Source organism: Hyla sarda, unplaced genomic scaffold (assembly GCF_029499605.1).
Source record: "Hyla sarda isolate aHylSar1 unplaced genomic scaffold, aHylSar1.hap1 scaffold_340, whole genome shotgun sequence".
In the NCBI taxonomy this organism is placed as follows: domain Eukaryota; kingdom Metazoa; phylum Chordata; class Amphibia; order Anura; family Hylidae; genus Hyla; species Hyla sarda.
The window spans coordinates 306,830-324,865 of NW_026610153.1; the positions used below are offsets into that span (position 1 = coordinate 306,830).

Genomic DNA, 18,036 nt, shown 5'->3' on the forward strand with positions numbered 1-18,036 from the left:
TTAGCAAGGGCCTCGCACCTTCTGATGCATCAGGTAGGTGCACAATAGCATAGCCTAACCCTCTGTACTTTGGTCTATATTGATGCGGGACATAGACAGCCAGCTGATGACCAATCCATTAGTGCAATGGATGGCTGGAAGCATTTGTCTTTGCCTTTGCAATACCACAGAAGCAATGCATGGTCAATGTACAGCAATGACACACCTGTGTGAACAGCCAGGAGACCCCCCCCCCCCCCCCATGTTATGTTACATAGTTACATAGTTAGTACGGTCGAAAAAAGACATATGTCCATCAAGTTCAACCAGGGAATTAAGGGGTAGGGGTGTGGCGCGATATTGGGGAAGGGATGAGATTTTATATTTCTTCATAAGCATTAATCTTATTTTGTCAATTAGGAACATTCAGCACCCACCCGCTATCAAGGCAGCTGCCTATCATGTCATGCCCTACCTGCACAGGTGTGCTGGCTACTCAAATGATCCAATTAAGGAGGCCATTTAGTCAGCAGCAGCAGAAGTCCTGTGCCTGGACGCTCCAACAGCGGCCAGACACAAGCAGAAGCAGAAGCAGCAGAAGCAGCAGCAGCACCACCTTTTGTTTTTTGGCTGCAGCAGCAGCAAGGCCCACAGGGCTGGCTAGCTGGCTAGCCAGCAAGCAGGTAGCAATGAAAGTAGGAATCTTTCTTTTTAACCCTGTAAGGGGGTGGTGCACTGTACCCGAAGATACTGCCATATCGGGTCAATGCATAGGGCGACGGAAGCAAGCTTCGAAATCGGCCCCCGTTCTCAAAAATCCATTTAATATATGGTCCCCAGATAGGGGACGTATCAGATATTAAACTGATAAGAACAGATACTACACTTGATCTTAGCCAAAAGGCCGAGAAGCGATAACCGTGAAAGGGGCGGGCCCAACAAGGTGCCCTTCATGGGCACTATCACGCTTGCTGTCAGGGAGGCTGCCAGACAATTTTCCATGCACACTCTGGGCTGGGGGGCAGTCAACCACCAGTACACACAGCAGAACCTAAACCCATACCATTATTGCTAAGCAGCAAGACAGGGGCCCATTGCACTCCCACGGGGCCTTTTTAAATGCAATCCATAACCCGGATTTGCCAGGAACCCTTCTTACTCCTCCTACTTGCATGTGACACTGGGCTTAGGATCTGCATAGGAAACACACACACAAGCACACACCTACCTTTGTTGCCTGCAGATGCCTCCTTGGCTGTCCCCAAACGGTATCAAACCAACACCCACGGGAAGCTGTAAGCATAGAGGACATGCCTGCACCCCATTGGACTTACCTGTGTGGGTTAAACCCGGGTTATTTGACAACCTATGGCGGTGATGGTTCTGCTCAGGCAGAGCAGTGCTGATGCTCCTCATAAAGCTGTCGCTGCTGTGAAGGTTCTAGGTGACATCACAAATCCCTATGGTTACATACACAACAAAGCTGGGTTGTTGTTGTTTACACTCTGCAAGGCCTGTGGAAGTGAGTGACATCATAGCACTGTAGTTCTGAGGGTTCTAGATGGATGCAACAATCTCCTGTTGCTTCTATGAAGGCCATAATAGACGACATCACCAAACAGCTCCATAGTCACATACACAGCAAAGGAGAGATGTTGTTTACACCTAGTGATGTCAGTGGTATTGAGTGACATCACAGCACAGTGCTAAGGCTCCTGGGCCTGGACACAGCAGCGGCTGCAATATCTCAACGGAGAATACGTTTATATATATGTGTGTGTGTGCGCGTATATATATATATATATATATATATATATATATTTCTCCGCCGAAATCACTTTTAAACCCATTTCCACCTTTTTTTCCCTTCTCTTCCTCTTACTTTTTTTTCACGTTTTTTTACGTTTTTCTCCTTTTCGCCTCTTTTCTGGGCGTATTATTCTTCTTTTTCTTCTTTTTTTTCGTCTAATGCATACCCCATCAGTGCAGCAATGCTTATTCAATACCGCCAGCAGATGGAGACACTGGGGGATAATTTTCTAAGGATTTATACTGATTTTTCCTGTCTGAATTTGTCGCACAGAAAGTTGCAGGCCAAATATGTGTGACATTTCTGCGACTTTAGCTTCTAGAGCATTTTTACAACATTATACATAGGTGCTGAATACATAAAAAGCGACTGTTCAGCGACAGACAAGTCGCATCGGCTGAAAGTAGGCCAGAATGTCAGTCCATGTTGGAGCAGGTTTAGATACAGTCTAAAGTATAGATCTCAAAGTCTGTGCACAGAATTTAGCAAGGGCCTCGCACCTTCTGATGCATCAGGTAGGTGCACAATAGCATAGCCTAACCCTCTGTACTTTGGTCTATATTGATGCGGGACATAGACAGCCAGCTGATGACCAATCCATTAGTGCAATGGATGGCTGGAAGCATTTGTCTTTGCCTTTGCAATACCACAGAAGCAATGCATGGTCAATGTACAGCAATGACACACCTGTGTGAACAGCCAGGAGACCCCCCCCCCCCATGTTATGTTACATAGTTACATAGTTAGTACGGTCGAAAAAAGACATATGTCCATCAAGTTCAACCAGGGAATTAAGGGGTAGGGGTGTGGCGCGATATTGGGGAAGGGATGAGATTTTATATTTCTTCATAAGCATTAATCTTATTTTGTCAATTAGGAACATTCAGCACCCACCCGCTATCAAGGCAGCTGCCTATCATGTCATGCCCTACCTGCACAGGTGTGCTGGCTACTCAAATGATCCAATTAAGGAGGCCATTTAGTCAGCAGCAGCAGAAGTCCTGTGCCTGGACGCTCCAACAGCGGCCAGACACAAGCAGAAGCAGAAGCAGCAGAAGCAGCAGCAGCACCACCTTTTGTTTTTTGGCTGCAGCAGCAGCAAGGCCCACAGGGCTGGCTAGCTGGCTAGCCAGCAAGCAGGTAGCAATGAAAGTAGGAATCTTTCTTTTTAACCCTGTAAGGGGGTGGTGCACTGTACCCGAAGATACTGCCATATCGGGTCAATGCATAGGGCGACGGAAGCAAGCTTCGAAATCGGCCCCCGTTCTCAAAAATCCATTTAATATATGGTCCCCAGAAAGGGGACGTATCAGATATTAAACTGATAAGAACAGATACTACACTTGATCTTAGCCAAAAGGCCGAGAAGCGATAACCGTGAAAGGGGCGGGCCCAACAAGGTGCCCTTCATGGGCACTATCACTGCTTGCTGTCAGGGAGGCTGCCAGACAATTTTCCATGCACACTCTGGGCTGGGGGGCAGTCAACCACCAGTACACACAGCAGAACCTAAACCCATACCATTATTGCTAAGCAGCAAGACAGGGGCCCATTGCACTCCCACGGGGCCTTTTTAAATGCAATCCATAACCCGGATTTGCCAGGAACCCTTCTTACTCCTCCTACTTGCATGTGACACTGGGCTTAGGATCTGCATAGGAAACACACACAAGCACACACCTACCTTTGTTGCCTGCAGATGCCTCCTTGGCTGTCCCCAAACGGTATCAAACCAACACCCACGGGAAGCTGTAAGCATAGAGGACATGCCTGCACCCCATTGGACTTACCTGTGTGGGTTAAACCCGGGTTATTTGACAACCTATGGCGGTGATGGTTCTGCTCAGGCAGAGCAGTGCTGATGCTCCTCATAAAGCTGTCGCTGCTGTGAAGGTTCTAGGTGACATCACAAATCCCTATGGTTACATACACAACAAAGCTGGGTTGTTGTTGTTTACACTCTGCAAGGCCTGTGGAAGTGAGTGACATCATAGCACTGTAGTTCTGAGGGTTCTAGATGGATGCAACAATCTCCTGTTGCTTCTATGAAGGCCATAATAGACGACATCACCAAACAGCTCCATAGTCACATACACAGCAAAGGAGAGATGTTGTTTACACCTAGTGATGTCAGTGGTATTGAGTGACATCACAGCACAGTGCTAAGGCTCCTGGGCCTGGACACAGCAGCGGCTGCAATATCTCAACGGAGAATACGTTTATATATATGTGTGTGTGTGCGCGTATAAATATATATATATATATATATATATATATATATATATATATATATATATATTTCTCCGCCGAAATCACTTTTAAACCCATTTCCACCTTTTTCTCCCTTCTCTTCCTCTTACATTTTTTTCACGTTTTTTTACGTTTTTCTCCTTTTCGCCTCTTTTCTGGGCGTATTATTCTTCTTTTTCTTCTTTTTTTTCGTCTAATGCATACCCCATCAGTGCAGCAATGCTTATTCAATACCGCCAGCAGATGGAGACACTGGGGGATAATTTTCTAAGGATTTATACTGATTTTTCCTGTCTGAATTTGTCGCACAGAAAGTTGCAGGCCAAATATGTGTGACATTTCTGCGACTTTAGCTTCTAGAGCATTTTTACAACATTATACATAGGTGCTGAATACATAAAAAGCGACTGTTCAGCGACAGACAAGTCGCATCGGCTGAAAGTAGGCCAGAATGTCAGTCCATGTTGGAGCAGGTTTAGATACAGTCTAAAGTATAGATCTCAAAGTCTGTGCACAGAATTTAGCAAGGGCCTCGCACCTTCTGATGCATCAGGTAGGTGCACAATAGCATAGCCTAACCCTCTGTACTTTGGTCTATATTGATGCGGGACATAGACAGCCAGCTGATGACCAATCCATTAGTGCAATGGATGGCTGGAAGCATTTGTCTTTGCCTTTGCAATACCACAGAAGCAATGCATGGTCAATGTACAGCAATGACACACCTGTGTGAACAGCCAGGAGACCCCCCCCCTCCCCCCCCCATGTTATGTTACATAGTTACATAGTTAGTACGGTCGAAAAAAGACATATGTCCATCAAGTTCAACCAGGGAATTAAGGGGTAGGGGTGTGGCGCGATATTGGGGAAGGGATGAGATTTTATATTTCTTCATAAGCATTAATCTTATTTTGTCAATTAGGAACATTCAGCACCCACCCGCTATCAAGGCAGCTGCCTATCATGTCATGCCCTACCTGCACAGGTGTGCTGGCTACTCAAATGATCCAATTAAGGAGGCCATTTAGTCAGCAGCAGCAGAAGTCCTGTGCCTGGACGCTCCAACAGCGGCCAGACACAAGCAGAAGCAGAAGCAGCAGAAGCAGCAGCAGCACCACCTTTTGTTTTTTGGCTGCAGCAGCAGCAAGGCCCACAGGGCTGGCTAGCTGGCTAGCCAGCAAGCAGGTAGCAATGAAAGTAGGAATCTTTCTTTTTAACCCTGTAAGGGGGTGGTGCACTGTACCCGAAGATACTGCCATATCGGGTCAATGCATAGGGCGACGGAAGCAAGCTTCGAAATCGGCCCCCGTTCTCAAAAATCCATTTAATATATGGTCCCCAGATAGGGGACGTATCAGATATTAAACTGATAAGAACAGATACTACACTTGATCTTAGCCAAAAGGCCGAGAAGCGATAACCGTGAAAGGGGCGGGCCCAACAAGGTGCCCTTCATGGGCACTATCACTGCTTGCTGTCAGGGAGGCTGCCAGACAATTTTCCATGCACACTCTGGGCTGGGGGGCAGTCAACCACCAGTACACACAGCAGAACCTAAACCCATACCATTATTGCTAAGCAGCAAGACAGGGGCCCATTGCACTCCCACGGGGCCTTTTTAAATGCAATCCATAACCCGGATTTGCCAGGAACCCTTCTTACTCCTCCTACTTGCATGTGACACTGGGCTTAGGATCTGCATAGGAAACACACACACAAGCACACACCTACCTTTGTTGCCTGCAGATGCCTCCTTGGCTGTCCCCAAACGGTATCAAACCAACACCCACGGGAAGCTGTAAGCATAGAGGACATGCCTGCACCCCATTGGACTTACCTGTGTGGGTTAAACCCGGGTTATTTGACAACCTATGGCGGTGATGGTTCTGCTCAGGCAGAGCAGTGCTGATGCTCCTCATAAAGCTGTCGCTGCTGTGAAGGTTCTAGGTGACATCACAAATCCCTATGGTTACATACACAACAAAGCTGGGTTGTTGTTGTTTACACTCTGCAAGGCCTGTGGAAGTGAGTGACATCATAGCACTGTAGTTCTGAGGGTTCTAGATGGATGCAACAATCTCCTGTTGCTTCTATGAAGGCCATAATAGACGACATCACCAAACAGCTCCATAGTCACATACACAGCAAAGGAGAGATGTTGTTTACACCTAGTGATGTCAGTGGTATTGAGTGACATCACAGCACAGTGCTAAGGCTCCTGGGCCTGGACACAGCAGCGGCTGCAATATCTCAACGGAGAATACGTTTATATATATGTGTGTGTGTGCGCGTATATATATATATATATATATATATATATATATATATATATTTCTCCGCCGAAATCACTTTTAAACCCATTTCCACCTTTTTTTCCCTTCTCTTCCTCTTACTTTTTTTTCAAGTTTTTTTACGTTTTTCTCCTTTTCGCCTCTTTTCTGGGCGTATTATTCTTCTTTTTCTTCTTTTTTTTCGTCTAATGCATACCCCATCAGTGCAGCAATGCTTATTCAATACCGCCAGCAGATGGAGACACTGGGGGATAATTTTCTAAGGATTTATACTGATTTTTCCTGTCTGAATTTGTCGCACAGAAAGTTGCAGGCCAAATATGTGTGACATTTCTGCGACTTTAGCTTCTAGAGCATTTTTACAACATTATACATAGGTGCTGAATACATAAAAAGCGACTGTTCAGCGACAGACAAGTCGCATCGGCTGAAAGTAGGCCAGAATGTCAGTCCATGTTGGAGCAGGTTTAGATACAGTCTAAAGTATAGATCTCAAAGTCTGTGCACAGAATTTAGCAAGGGCCTCGCACCTTCTGATGCATCAGGTAGGTGCACAATAGCATAGCCTAACCCTCTGTACTTTGGTCTATATTGATGCGGGACATAGACAGCCAGCTGATGACCAATCCATTAGTGCAATGGATGGCTGGAAGCATTTGTCTTTGCCTTTGCAATACCACAGAAGCAATGCATGGTCAATGTACAGCAATGACACACCTGTGTGAACAGCCAGGAGACCCCCCCCCCCCCCCCATGTTATGTTACATAGTTACATAGTTAGTACGGTCGAAAAAAGACATATGTCCATCAAGTTCAACCAGGGAATTAAGGGGTAGGGGTGTGGCGCGATATTGGGGAAGGGATGAGATTTTATATTTCTTCATAAGCATTAATCTTATTTTGTCAATTAGGAACATTCAGCACCCACCCGCTATCAAGGCAGCTGCCTATCATGTCATGCCCTACCTGCACAGGTGTGCTGGCTACTCAAATGATCCAATTAAGGAGGCCATTTAGTCAGCAGCAGCAGAAGTCCTGTGCCTGGACGCTCCAACAGCGGCCAGACACAAGCAGAAGCAGAAGCAGCAGAAGCAGCAGCAGCACCACCTTTTGTTTTTTGGCTGCAGCAGCAGCAAGGCCAACAGGGCTGGCTAGCTGGCTAGCCAGCAAGCAGGTAGCAATGAAAGTAGGAATCTTTCTTTTTAACCCTGTAAGGGGGTGGTGCACTGTACCCGAAGATACTGCCATATCGGGTCAATGCATAGGGCGACGGAAGCAAGCTTCGAAATCGGCCCCCGTTCTCAAAAATCCATTTAATATATGGTCCCCAGATAGGGGACGTATCAGATATTAAACTGATAAGAACAGATTTTTTTTTTTTTTTTTTCCTCAGTTACAGACTATTGTTCAAGCGATCATCAGGTCACCTACCAAAACTCATCACTTCTAAACAAAGTCTGAAAAAACATCATGCGGAAAAATATCTCAATAAGAAAACTATAAGAGAAGCACAAATTCAAAACCTTGATCAGGATACTTACAACTTTCTCCATTCCTTGTATCTCCAAATCTTTTCAGCCTCTTCCTCTCCCATTCTCTTCTTGTCAAATAGAAAAATAATAAACAACCTTCCAAAAAAAAGTCTCTTCAACTCCCTTGGAGAAATACACACATTTTTAAAAACAAGCAGGTTTCTAGAATCCCATAAAACTTCTTTAAAAACAGAAAATACAATCCAGCTTTCACGTGTGTCCTCTCTCCTGCTAAAATCCTGACCAATAAAAATCTTCTCAAAATTAAAATCAACATATCCCGTGATTGCAGAAAAAAACCTCTGTAGAAGCATAAAAAATTCTCTTGCATAAAAACAGTTCCAAAATAAGTGCACTGTATCCTCCCTGCCTCCACAACCCTCTCTTGGACATTTCTCGCTCACTCTTATTCCTCGTCCATTCAGGAAAGCTCTGGTTGGGAGGCAGCCATGAAAAGTCATCCAGTTTACATCTCTCTGTCTATTGGATAATCCTCTAACATTAAAAAGATTCCAGATCTTCACAGACTGAGCAGTAGTGCAGAATGGTACTTCATATAATCTCTCATTTTTTCTTATTTCATTTTCAATTTTCTTTTTCTCAGGTTTTCCCAGGGAACTCAAACCAAATTGATCACTGAAAGATCTGAGAACCACATAGAAGGTAGGTATAACTTGCGCTATTGGTCTCCTCAGATCCTTCTCACACCAGCCCCATTTGGAAAACAACCATCCTGCCAAATACCTGCTCATGTCTGCCACCCAATTATTGCACTGAGACACTTTATAAATTAAAAGAAAGTAATGAGTCTTTAAAAACAGATTAATATCCGGGAAATTATATCCGCCTTTCTTCACGCTCTTCATCACTTCCTCCCTCTTCATCTTTTCCATCTTTGAACCCCAGAAAAAAATAAACAACTTCCTTGTCATCCTTCTGGTCCATAATTTGCCGGGTGGGAAAACCATTGCAGTATATAATAGTAGTGGCAAAATTACTGCCTTTAAAATCAGAACTTTACCTTTAAGGGACAAGTTTCTCAATTTCCAAAAAGATAATTTCTTCTCTATCTTCTCCTCCAACTTCTCATAACTTTTCCCTCCTTTTAGATTTTTTTCAAAAACAACCCCTAACACTTCAATATCTTCCTTCTCATCCACGCCATCCACCACCACTTTTCCTTGCTTTCCAAAATTACTCAATTGGCACTTCCCCCAATTGACTTTCATACCAGCAATACAACAAAAAATCTTTACATGCAAATTCACTCTATTAAGATCAGCTTGGGAAGTGCAAGTAAAAACCACATCATCCATGTAACTTAAAACCTTCAAATTCCTTCCATTACTTCCCGGGATAAAAACACCACTCACACATTTGTCCTTCTGTACATTTTTGAGCAAGGCCTCAATGACACAAATGAATAAAATTGGGGAGAGTGGGCATCCCTGTCGTACTCCTGATAAAATATTAAAACCCGGCCCCACATGTCCATTGACTAAAATCTGACTTGTTGCCCCATAATAAAAACTTTTAATCACAAACAGTAGCTTCTCAGGAATACCCATATGCTTTAAAACCATAAACAAAAAATCATGAGCAACTCTGTCATAAGCTTTTTCAAAATCAATGGATTCCACAAAAAGTGCATTCTTATTAAAATTACTATAATAAATAGAGTCTCTTAAAACTAATAAATTATCAGTTATTCTCCTATTTGGCACTGCACAAACTTGGTATTCTCCAACAAGGTGCTCAACTATGTCACTCATCCTGTTCGCCACAATCTTTGCAATGATCTTATAATCTGTATTCAATAATGTGATCGGCCTCCAGTTTTTCAAATCTCTTTCATCACCTTTCTTATGTATCAAGGTAATAACTCCTTTCTTCATAGACTCCGCTAAAATACCTGAGTTAAAAACATATTGCACCACCCGTGTAAAATCTTGCTTTAAAATATGCCAAAAAACTGAATAAAACTCAAAGGGGAGGCCATCACAGCCCGGTGTCTTCCCTTTCGCTGTCTTGTCCAGAGCCTGCTTGATCTCCCCTTCACAAACTTCCTCAATTAAAAATGCACTTTTTCCTTCAGGGACATTATTCTCTAAAATATTACAATAATCATTCATCTCCGTCTCACTGGCTCTGCTCTTATTACTAAAAAGTGTTTCATAAAATCTGCCAATCTCCTTCACCATCTCATCACCAACAACTTCCCCTGTAGGAGTTAAAACAGACTTAAAAACACCCCTAGCATTAAAACATTTTTTAAAGAAATATCTTGTACATTGTTCATTTTCCTCCAAATGTTGAACTTTGGATTTAAAAACAATATTTCTACCTCTTTCCAACAACCTGTTCTTCATCTCAATTTTCACCTTCTCAATTTCCTCCTCCACCTCCACACCAACATGTTTAAACTTAAAGAGAGTTTCTAAACGTGAGATAAGCCTTTCATAACCCCTCCTCTTTTCTTGTGCCCTCCTTATGCAAATGAACTTAAAATACTTAGCAAACTCACTTTTTGCCCAATCCCACCAAGCTAAAACATTACTAAAAACAGATTGTTTAGAAGTACAAGATAAAAAAAAATCTTTAAAACCGGCCATTACTTCTTCATCTTCTAATAGACTTACATTTAATTTCCAGAGCCCTCTACCAAAATGAAAGGACTCTGCAATACTTATTTCTGCCGACACCATCTTATGATCTGAGAAAGTTGACATCATTTGATTGCACCGGACCACCTTAATCCCCTCAGAGACAAGAATGTAATCAATCCGGGATTTACAGCGGCCACTATCTGATATATAGGTGTATCTTTCATCAGTGCTAACCATCAGTCCAACATCAGAATAATGTAAGTCTTGAATAATTTGGTTTAAAACATTTGAAGTAATATCAGTTCTAACCTTAGCAGAGCTCTCACGATCATTGACGGATCTAATGCAGTTAAAATCACCAACAATAATAGTACCATCACGACCAGGAATAAAAAGTTTAAGAGACTCTAAAAATAACACACGTGCCTGTTTTTCTGCTGGCGCATATACATTAAAAACTCTCATTCTCTGGCCTAAAAACTGAAAATTTAAAACCATACAACGACCTGGTACTAAAACTTGGCAATTTAAAACTTTAATGTCCCTGTTACACAATAAAATCCCCACACCTTCATTTTTATTCTCTGTGCATGTAGACCAAAAAGACTGCCCTCTCTTCCATTCATCTACATAAGGTGCAGACTTAATTGCACACTCCTGTAAACAAAATATATCTCCCTTCACATTCTCCAAAAAATCAAAAACTGCTGCTCTTCTGATGGTTGTTCCTATACTCCGAACATTAAGAGTAGCCACAACCAATGCCATTAAAAAGGAAAGAAGGCAATCCATTTTCTTAACATCCATTTTAACTAGAAGTTAGTATTCTGACCTTCAACCTTCCTTAGCAGCATCCCATAGCAATCAGGCGACCCCACTTGAGAGTCCCTGTCCATCATTTTCTCACCTCCATACACAGGATCCGTCTGATCCCCTGACCAACTCCCTTTCTTACACCTTTTACTTTTACCTTGAAAGCCTCCATTTGCATCTTCATCTTCATCTTCCCCCTCCTCCTCCTCCTTCTCCTCCTCTTCAGATGTTACATTCTCCTCCCCACTAATCACCCTCTGCCCAGGTGTTAGGGATCTCTCACTCTCATTCTCCTGAAACTCCATCCCCTCCTCCTCCCCCACCACTGGGTTTGGGCATTCAAAATCCTCAATTGTTTCTTCACATGGGGGAACCTCCCTACACACAGTCTCCACACTCTCCACCACTTTCTCTTTTTTCCCTTTACGTGCTTTCTTCTTACTGACCTCAGTAAACTCTTCACCAACACCAGTCTCCTCACAATGCACACCAGTGGAGTCACCCTCCTCCCCTTTTCCAGATTTTTCCTGAGTATTCATGTGCTGCACTGTCACACCTGCTGCACTCCCTTTTACAGAGTTCTCGTCAATCACCTGAGTCACCTCAGCATTCACACCAAAAACACGTGGAAATGGCCTTTCTCCTCTTTCCTCTCTTCTATTTCCTGCTGCGTCAGCATAGCTCATTTTCTTTCTATACCATAAACTGCATCCTCTAGCCAAATGCTCCTCACTACCACAGATATCACACGTTTTCTTCTCAGTACATTCACCCGAGTTGTGACCTGATTTCCCACAATTCCTGCAGCATACTCCTTGCTCAGGGCAAGACTCCTGTACATGTCCATAAGCGTGACAACGTCTACAGTACTGCAACTGTCCTTCATAAAAACAAAAACCTCTTTCTCCTCCAATAGAAAATACCTGTGGTATACTCTTCCTTCCCTCTTCCATTCCTTCGTCCTTTTTAAATTTTACAACAAATTTCCTTTTACAATTAAAGTACCCATGTCTGTTCTTGAGTCTTCCAAGAAATTTAACTTCATCACAATATCGGTACAAAAAATTGGTCACCATCTCATCCGAAACCTTCGGGTTGTACATATGGACTATAACAACCTTAGACATATTCATGAATAATGGCTCCACTTTCACCTTACTCATTATAGCTGGCTCATTCCTCCTCTTCATCACTTCTAAGTCCATGTAGACCCTCTGGCAAACCTCAGAATCATAAAAGGTTATATCGTAAATCCCTTGCCTAGGGAAGTCTTGCATAGCGATTACATGCCATACCTGAAGGTACTGGAGCTTGCGAAGAATCTCCAGCACAACTTGATCCAATCCAATCGTCCCCCGGTGTTCGCCAGGAACGTAAATCCGCACCGTATCCTCGAGTCCTCGAGTCCTCTCTCCGCTCATTTTTGCAGGTTAAGATACCCACTATCGCAACCCAGTAACAATCCAGGGCCCCCCCGCAAAAGAGGGCCCCGATCACCACCCCTTCCGACTCCTACCCTGCCCGGTAAACCGCACAGGATCTTAGCCAAAAGGCCGAGAAGCGATAACCGTGAAAGGGGCGGGCCCAACAAGGTGCCCTTCATGGGCACTATCACTGCTTGCTGTCAGGGAGACTGCCAGACAATTTTCCATGCACACTCTGGGCTGGGGGGCAGTCAACCACCAGTACACACAGCAGAACCTAAACCCATACCATTATTGCTAAGCAGCAAGACAGGGGCCCATTGCACTCCCACGGGGCCTTTTTAAATGCAATCCATAACCCGGACTTGCCAGGAACCCTTCTTACTCCTCCTACTTGCATGTGACACTGGGCTTAGGATCTGCATAGGAAACACACACACAAGCACACACCTACCTTTGTTGCCTGCAGATGCCTCCTTGGCTGTCCCCAAACGGTATCAAACCAACACCCACGGGAAGCTGTAAGCATAGAGGACATGCCTGCACCCCATTGGACTTACCTGTGTGGGTTAAACCCGGGTTATTTGACAACCTATGGCGGTGATGGTTCTGCTCAGGCAGAGCAGTGCTGATGCTCCTCATAAAGCTGTCGCTGCTGTGAAGGTTCTAGGTGACATCACAAATCCCTATGGTTACATACACAACAAAGCTGGGTTGTTGTTGTTTACACTCTGCAAGGCCTGTGGAAGTGAGTGACATCATAGCACTGTAGTTCTGAGGGTTCTAGATGGATGCAACAATCTCCTGTTGCTTCTATGAAGGCCATAATAGACGACATCACCAAACAGCTCCATAGTCACATACACAGCAAAGGAGAGATGTTGTTTACACCTAGTGATGTCAGTGGTATTGAGTGACATCACAGCACAGTGCTAAGGCTCCTGGGCCTGGACACAGCAGCGGCTGCAATATCTCAACGGAGAATACGTTTATATATATGTGTGTGTGTGCGCGTATATATATATATATATATATATATATATATATATATATATTTCTCCGCCGAAATCACTTTTAAACCCATTTCCACCTTTTTTTCCCTTCTCTTCCTCTTACTTTTTTTTCACGTTTTTTTACGTTTTTCTCCTTTTCGCCTCTTTTCTGGGCGTATTATTCTTCTTTTTCTTCTTTTTTTTCGTCTAATGCATACCCCATCAGTGCAGCAATGCTTATTCAATACCGCCAGCAGATGGAGACACTGGGGGATAATTTTCTAAGGATTTATACTGATTTTTCCTGTCTGAATTTGTCGCACAGAAAGTTGCAGGCCAAATATGTGTGACATTTCTGCGACTTTAGCTTCTAGAGCATTTTTACAACATTATACATAGGTGCTGAATACATAAAAAGCGACTGTTCAGCGACAGACAAGTCGCATCGGCTGAAAGTAGGCCAGAATGTCAGTCCATGTTGGAGCAGGTTTAGATACAGTCTAAAGTATAGATCTCAAAGTCTGTGCACAGAATTTAGCAAGGGCCTCGCACCTTCTGATGCATCAGGTAGGTGCACAATAGCATAGCCTAACCCTCTGTACTTTGGTCTATATTGATGCGGGACATAGACAGCCAGCTGATGACCAATCCATTAGTGCAATGGATGGCTGGAAGCATTTGTCTTTGCCTTTGCAATACCACAGAAGCAATGCATGGTCAATGTACAGCAATGACACACCTGTGTGAACAGCCAGGAGACCCCCCCCCCCCCCCATGTTATGTTACATAGTTACATAGTTAGTACGGTCGAAAAAAGACATATGTCCATCAAGTTCAACCAGGGAATTAAGGGGTAGGGGTGTGGCGCGATATTGGGGAAGGGATGAGATTTTATATTTCTTCATAAGCATTAATCTTATTTTGTCAATTAGGAACATTCAGCACCCACCCGCTATCAAGGCAGCTGCCTATCATGTCATGCCCTACCTGCACAGGTGTGCTGGCTACTCAAATGATCCAATTAAGGAGGCCATTTAGTCAGCAGCAGCAGAAGTCCTGTGCCTGGACGCTCCAACAGCGGCCAGACACAAGCAGAAGCAGAAGCAGAAGCAGCAGCAGCACCACCTTTTGTTTTTTGGCTGCAGCAGCAGCAAGGCCCACAGGGCTGGCTAGCTGGCTAGCCAGCAAGCAGGTAGCAATGAAAGTAGGAATCTTTCTTTTTAACCCTGTAAGGGGGTGGTGCACTGTACCCGAAGATACTGCCATATCGGGTCAATGCATAGGGCGACGGAAGCAAGCTTCGAAATCGGCCCCCGTTCTCAAAAATCCATTTAATATATGGTCCCCAGATAGGGGACGTATCAGATATTAAACTGATAAGAACAGATACTACACTTGATCTTAGCCAAAAGGCCGAGAAGCGATAACCGTGAAAGGGGCGGGCCCAACAAGGTGCCCTTCATGGGCACTATCACTGCTTGCTGTCAGGGAGGCTGCCAGACAATTTTCCATGCACACTCTGGGCTGGGGGGCAGTCAACCACCAGTACACACAGCAGAACCTAAACCCATACCATTATTGCTAAGCAGCAAGACAGGGGCCCATTGCACTCCCACGGGGCCTTTTTAAATGCAATCCATAACCCGGACTTGCCAGGAACCCTTCTTACTCCTCCTACTTGCATGTGACACTGGGCTTAGGATCTGCATAGGAAACACACACACAAGCACACACCTACCTTTGTTGCCTGCAGATGCCTCCTTGGCTGTCCCCAAACGGTATCAAACCAACACCCACGGGAAGCTGTAAGCATAGAGGACATGCCTGCACCCCATTGGACTTACCTGTGTGGGTTAAACCCGGGTTATTTGACAACCTATGGCGGTGATGGTTCTGCTCAGGCAGAGCAGTGCTGATGCTCCTCATAAAGCTGTCGCTGCTGTGAAGGTTCTAGGTGACATCACAAATCCCTATGGTTACATACACAACAAAGCTGGGTTGTTGTTGTTTACACTCTGCAAGGCCTGTGGAAGTGAGTGACATCATAGCACTGTAGTTCTGAGGGTTCTAGATGGATGCAACAATCTCCTGTTGCTTCTATGAAGGCCATAATAGACGACATCACCAAACAGCTCCATAGTCACATACACAGCAAAGGAGAGATGTTGTTTACACCTAGTGATGTCAGTGGTATTGAGTGACATCACAGCACAGTGCTAAGGCTCCTGGGCCTGGACACAGCAGCGGCTGCAATATCTCAACGGAGAATACGTTTATATATATGTGTGTGTGTGCGCGTATATATATATATATATATATATATATATATATATATATTTCTCCGCCGAAATCACTTTTAAACCCATTTCCACCTTTTTTTCCCTTCTCTTCCTCTTACTTTTTTTTCACGTTTTTTTACGTTTTTCTCCTTTTCGCCTCTTTTCTGGGCGTATTATTCTTCTTTTTCTTCTTTTTTTTCGTCTAATGCATACCCCATCAGTGCAGCAATGCTTATTCAATACCGCCAGCAGATGGAGACACTGGGGGATAATTTTCTAAGGATTTATACTGATTTTTCCTGTCTGAATTTGTCGCACAGAAAGTTGCAGGCCAAATATGTGTGACATTTCTGCGACTTTAGCTTCTAGAGCATTTTTACAACATTATACATAGGTGCTGAATACATAAAAAGCGACTGTTCAGCGACAGACAAGTCGCATCGGCTGAAAGTAGGCCAGAATGTCAGTCCATGTTGGAGCAGGTTTAGATACAGTCTAAAGTATAGATCTCAAAGTCTGTGCACAGAATTTAGCAAGGGCCTCGCACCTTCTGATGCATCAGGTAGGTGCACAATAGCATAGCCTAACCCTCTGTACTTTGGTCTATATTGATGCGGGACATAGACAGCCAGCTGATGACCAATCCATTAGTGCAATGGATGGCTGGAAGCATTTGTCTTTGCCTTTGCAATACCACAGAAGCAATGCATGGTCAATGTACAGCAATGACACACCTGTGTGAACAGCCAGGAGACCCCCCCCCCCCCCATGTTATGTTACATAGTTACATAGTTAGTACGGTCGAAAAAAGACATATGTCCATCAAGTTCAACCAGGGAATTAAGGGGTAGGGGTGTGGCGCGATATTGGGGAAGGGATGAGATTTTATATTTCTTCATAAGCATTAATCTTATTTTGTCAATTAGGAACATTCAGCACCCACCCGCTATCAAGGCAGCTGCCTATCATGTCATGCCCTACCTGCACAGGTGTGCTGGCTACTCAAATGATCCAATTAAGGAGGCCATTTAGTCAGCAGCAGCAGAAGTCCTGTGCCTGGACGCTCCAACAGCGGCCAGACACAAGCAGAAGCAGAAGCAGCAGAAGCAGCAGCAGCACCACCTTTTGTTTTTTGGCTGCAGCAGCAGCAAGGCCCACAGGGCTGGCTAGCTGGCTAGCCAGCAAGCAGGTAGCAATGAAAGTAGGAATCTTTCTTTTTAACCCTGTAAGGGGGTGGTGCACTGTACCCGAAGATACTGCCATATCGGGTCAATGCATAGGGCGACGGAAGCAAGCTTCGAAATCGGCCCCCGTTCTCAAAAATCCATTTAATATATGGTCCCCAGATAGGGGACGTATCAGATATTAAACTGATAAGAACAGATACTACACTTGATCTTAGCCAAAAGGCCGAGAAGCGATAACCGTGAAAGGGGCGGGCCCAACAAGGTGCCCTTCATGGGCACTATCACTGCTTGCTGTCAGGGAGGCTGCCAGACAATTTTCCATGCACACTCTGGGCTGGGGGGCAGTCAACCACCAGTACACACAGCAGAACCTAAACCCATACCATTATTGCTAAGCAGCAAGACAGGGGCCCATTGCACTCCCACGGGGCCTTTTTAAATGCAATCCATAACCCGGATTTGCCAGGAACCCTTCTTACTCCTCCTACTTGCATGTGACACTGGGCTTAGGATCTGCATAGGAAACACACACACAAGCACACACCTACCTTTGTTGCCTGCAGATGCCTCCTTGGCTGTCCCCAAACGGTATCAAACCAACACCCACGGGAAGCTGTAAGCATAGAGGACATGCCTGCACCCCATTGGACTTACCTGTGTGGGTTAAACCCGGGTTATTTGACAACCTATGGCGGTGATGGTTCTGCTCAGGCAGAGCAGTGCTGATGCTCCTCATAAAGCTGTCGCTGCTGTGAAGGTTCTAGGTGACATCACAAATCCCTATGGTTACATACACAACAAAGCTGGGTTGTTGTTGTTTACACTCTGCAAGGCCTGTGGAAGTGAGTGACATCATAGCACTGTAGTTCTGAG

At 44.5% G+C, this 18,036-nt stretch overlaps 6 non-coding genes across 6 annotated transcripts; all 6 read right to left on the reverse strand.

Annotated features, from left to right (window-relative positions):
- Nucleotides 1-704: 704 nt before the first annotated feature.
- LOC130330763 (U2 spliceosomal RNA) lies at nucleotides 705-895 on the reverse strand. The gene has a single exon (XR_008873828.1). It is a non-coding gene; the product is annotated as a U2 spliceosomal RNA (small nuclear RNA).
- A 2,076-nt stretch (nucleotides 896-2,971) lies between these two features.
- Nucleotides 2,972-3,162, reverse strand: LOC130330774 (U2 spliceosomal RNA). The gene has a single exon (XR_008873838.1). It is a non-coding gene; the product is annotated as a U2 spliceosomal RNA (small nuclear RNA).
- Nucleotides 3,163-5,266: 2,104 nt separating this feature from the next.
- LOC130330764 (U2 spliceosomal RNA) lies at nucleotides 5,267-5,457 on the reverse strand. Its single transcript, XR_008873829.1, has one exon. It is a non-coding gene; the product is annotated as a U2 spliceosomal RNA (small nuclear RNA).
- A 2,089-nt stretch (nucleotides 5,458-7,546) lies between these two features.
- On the reverse strand, nucleotides 7,547-7,746 carry LOC130330798 (U2 spliceosomal RNA). Its single transcript, XR_008873858.1, has one exon. It is a non-coding gene; the product is annotated as a U2 spliceosomal RNA (small nuclear RNA).
- Nucleotides 7,747-14,931: 7,185 nt separating this feature from the next.
- Nucleotides 14,932-15,122, reverse strand: LOC130330765 (U2 spliceosomal RNA). The gene has a single exon (XR_008873830.1). It is a non-coding gene; the product is annotated as a U2 spliceosomal RNA (small nuclear RNA).
- Nucleotides 15,123-17,207: 2,085 nt separating this feature from the next.
- On the reverse strand, nucleotides 17,208-17,398 carry LOC130330766 (U2 spliceosomal RNA). Its single transcript, XR_008873831.1, has one exon. It is a non-coding gene; the product is annotated as a U2 spliceosomal RNA (small nuclear RNA).
- Nucleotides 17,399-18,036: the final 638 nt, after the last annotated feature.